This window comes from Vigna unguiculata, chromosome 10 (assembly GCF_037176805.1).
Source record: "Vigna unguiculata cultivar grain cowpea cultivar isolate G323 ecotype 2 chromosome 10, ASM3717680v1, whole genome shotgun sequence".
Classification (NCBI taxonomy): domain Eukaryota; kingdom Viridiplantae; phylum Streptophyta; class Magnoliopsida; order Fabales; family Fabaceae; genus Vigna; species Vigna unguiculata.
In genome coordinates, this window is record NC_140801.1 from 25,424,877 (window position 1) to 25,429,165 (window position 4,289).

At 36.3% G+C, this 4,289-nt stretch overlaps 1 pseudogene; it reads left to right on the forward strand.

The window, feature by feature from the left end:
* The first annotated feature begins 1,205 nt into the window (after nt 1-1,205).
* LOC146882356 (uncharacterized) lies at nt 1,206-2,065 on the forward strand (annotated as a pseudogene).
* The last annotated feature ends 2,224 nt before the right edge of the window (nt 2,066-4,289 follow it).

Below are 4,289 nucleotides of genomic sequence, written 5' to 3' on the forward strand. Positions count from 1 at the left end.
TTATAGTAAATTTATAAAAATGATTTATATTTAATTTTATAATTATAATAATAATAATCATCATAATTTTATTATTTTTTATTATCATGAAAAAAGCAAATACAATGTTTTTACTAGTTTACGTAAAAATTTTGAGATTACTCTTTTGGTTCCTATTTTCATTCAAAAATATCAAGTTGGTCCACTATTTTTATTTTTTATTTTATCTCAATTTTGTTTCGATTTTTGAAAAAATAATGCAATTTTGTCATTTTCGTTAAATTCTTGAATCAAATTTTTCAACAAAATTGAAGTTGTGAATAAGGATGATTGTGTGATTTGTTGGTGTAATTGACATAATCCTAGTGTCAGTTTTTTCTGAAAAATCTTTCTTCCACTTCAAAAAATTTAACGAAAAAGATCAAAATACATTGATTTTTAAAAAATTGGAACCAAATTGAGACTTAAAAAACTAGATGAGCAACTTGGACGGAAATATAGACCAAAAGTATAATTCAACAAAAATTTTGGCACCCCCAAAATTTTGGCTGAAGAACGACCACTACTTGTATATATTTCTATTTATTCCTTTCAATAAAATAAAACACAAAATTCCTTCTTTTATTTGTTTCCTTTACATGTTATCAAGAGCAAGAACGATCCTCTGCTCAATCATTCATTTTTTTTATTTTCCTATCCTTCTTTCCATGGCTAACAATGGAAAAGAACCAAATTTTAATAGTTCTTATTCTCTCCATCATTTTGACCATCCTAGAATGGTCCTTGTTTCAAAACCTCTAGATGGAGACAATTTTTTGACTTGGTGTAGAGCCATGGTCATCTCTTTAAATGCAAAATCTAAATTGGGTTTTGTTGATGGAACTCTCAAGGCACCCTTTACGGAAGACAAACTAGAAGAATATACAACATGGAAAAAATGCAACGACATTGTATTATCTGGGATCTTTAATTCTTTGACAACTGATATTGTATATAGTGTTACTTTCTATGACATTGCTCATAAAGTTTGGAAAGATCTTCCAAATCGTTTCTCTCAAATTCATGCACCAAAGATTTTTCAGATTGAGAGAGACATTGCTTGCTTGACTCAAGATCAAATGACAGTCGCAACCTATTACACGAGGTTAAAGAAATTATGGGATGAGTTGGGCTCCTATAGTAATGCAATCTGCACTTGTGGACCAAACAATAAAAGGCACAAATTGATGTAGTTTCTTATGGGATTGAATGACTCTTATAGTGCTATTCATGTTCAACTTCCCTTAATGAATCCATTGCCTGATGTTACACAAGCTTATTCTTCCATCATTCAAGAAGAAAAACAACACCACGCGTGACACAATAGAAGCTTCAGACATGGTTGTTCAAAAGAATAAACCAACAACCCTTGTTGTTCGCCACAAACAAGATCCTCCTTCTCGTTTTAATTCATCTAATCGAAAGTTAATGCATTGTTCTCATTGTGATATAGATCATCATACAAAAGAAACATGCTGGAAGCTACACAATTATCCTCCTAAACACCCAAGGCATGGAATCACCCGGAATGCTTATATTAAGCCTAATGGGAACAATCAATTTTAAGCAAATAATGTCACAACGACTCTAGTGATGCAATAATTGCAGTCCACAATGAATAGATTAACTGAACTACAACTCCAACAAATGTTGTCTAGTATGCATGGTAATGCATCATCTTCGTCAGCTAATCCTAAGGTCAACAACGCCAATGTTCCTTCAGGTTTGTCACCACCCAAACTTATAATTGATAGTGGGGCCACCGATCACATTATTTCTTCACCAACCTTGCTTGTCAACAGTAAAGAAAACACTTCTTTACCACCAGTTATTATGCCAAATGGTAATTAGGCCCCTATTATCTCTATTGAAACTTTACCTTTAAGTCCAATTGTTCTTTAACAAATGTGCTTGGGGTACCATCTTTCAAAGTAGATTTGATGTGAGTAAGTCGGGTCACAAGAGATTTAAATTGTTTGGTAACTTTTTTTCCTTCTGGGTGTATTTTACAGGATTTGATGACGAGGATGACAATTGGTTTGGGTAAACAACAAGGTGGACTCTGTTACTTGGTTGCAATGACATTAAATAAGTCAAACACTCCCATTTCATCACTCACAGCCCATGTCACCAAGTCATCTCCTCCTTTAAACACTTCTACTACTTTGTGGCATTGACGACTAAGACATCCATCTCCATCTAGATTATATTTTATGGCTAAAACTTTGTTAAACTTCTCTTTAGAGTAAAACAAAATTGTGATGTTTGTACTCTTGCAAAACAGAAACGCCTTCCTTTTCTGAATATCTCAATTTCTTCCATTAAACCTTTTGAATTACTTCATTGTGATATTTGGGGACCATATAAAGTTCCTTCTCTTTCTGGTGCACGGTATTTTTTGACTGTTGTGGATGATTTTTCTTGCTACACTTGGATTTTTTTTCATGCATTATAAAAGTGAAACCTAACATCTCCTTACTAATTTCTTCTCTTTTATTAAAACCCATTTTAATACCAATATAGTCAATATTCGGGTTGATAATGGGAGGGAATTTTTTTTCTATGCGAGATTTTCTTTACACAAGAAGGAACAACTTACCAACATTCTTGCACTTACACACCATAACAAAATGGAGTTGTCGAGCGTAAGCATAGACATATCCTTGAGTCAACACACACTCTTCGTTTTCAAGCTCACCTTCCCTTACACTTTTGTACAAAATGTGTTTCCATTGTTGTCCATATTATTAACAGGTTGCCTATGTCTCTTCTATCACATCAGACACCTTTTGAGCACCTATATGGTAAATTCCCTTCTTATTCACACTCGAGTTTTTGGATGTCTTGCTTATGCTACTAATGTTCATGTTTCTCATAAGTTTGCTCCTTGTGCGCCAAAATGTGTTTTTCTTGGTTATCCTCTTGGCCAAAAGGCTTATAAGTTATATGATCTTGAAACTCATCAAGTCTTCACTAGTCGTGATGTTGTTTTCCATGATGATATTTTTTCGTATGAATCCTTTAACACTTCTTTCACCACCATAGACCTTGTCATACCTAATGTTGTCCCAGATAATCCTCTGTCTACGGCTCTTCCATACTCCATCACCACCTATAGAAAACATAATTGTGCCTCCCATTAATTCCCCACTTATGGTTCCCTTGTGATGGACGCGCGAAGCCACAAGTCTTGTCGGAATCATGATGCAAGGCCGTGAAACATAGATTTGTTCGGTGGAAATCCACCAAACAGGCAGCGGAAGACTATGATCTCACGATGGGAGATCGAATCACTCTCAAACAGAGTTCCAGTGGGGAACTCTCACTGAAATTGGGAATCGACGAGGTTAAAAACCTAATCTAGGGTTAGGGTTGAGCTGAGACGAAAGGGGAAATTTATCACTCTCATTCATCAAAGCTCCTTAGTACAATGGTTGGCTTGCCTTTTATAGATGAAGGCAACCAGAACAGTAAATGAGAAAAAGTGGATGCCGTCTAACACAAACCTAACGACAAGAGGAAACCCTAATGGTGAAAAAAAATGGGAACAAGCTTACACAAGACCCTAACTTTAACGAAAATCTCAAAGGATGACAAGTGTGGAAAGCATGAAGAATGAAGGAGCTTCCTTGGTGGCTGATTGCTTCAGACGCGTGAGGAAGTGTTATGGTTCGCTTTCAGACACGAGGGTTAGAGCTGCGCAACAACAAAAAGGTGTGGGTTGGATGCGAAACCTAAGAAAATGGGCGCACCCTCTCATGAACCCTAGCGGAGAAACTGAAATAAGGTGGGTTCATCGTGAAGGAATGAGTGAGCTTCTCATTCTCTGATGTTTGTCACGCAGAGATCTTGAAGAATTGGGTTCGGGCCCAATTAAGGAGATATAAAAAAAACAATGTTGGCTGCAACAGGATGGGAGGTGTGGAAAGCATTTGGGCAGCGTGCAGGTGTGCGGCCTGTTCTTCAGCGTGGTACGTGTGATCAAGTTTGGGCTTGTTGAAGGAAGGAGGAGCTCAGCCCATTGCTGATGTGTGGGAGAAACAATTGAAGAAGCATGTAATTGTTGGTGTAAAGGAGAGTTGGGCCGCAGGCCCAATGCCAATTCTTCAATTATTGGCAGCTTTAGAAAATAGGTTGCATTTAGCAAACAAACCCAATTAGACACATTTATTTAATTAAAATAAAAGAAAAAAATTAAAGAAATTAAAAGGAATTTGGCCTAGGCATTGGCCGATGCTATGAAAAGCCTCTTAGGGTGATATTCATCATCC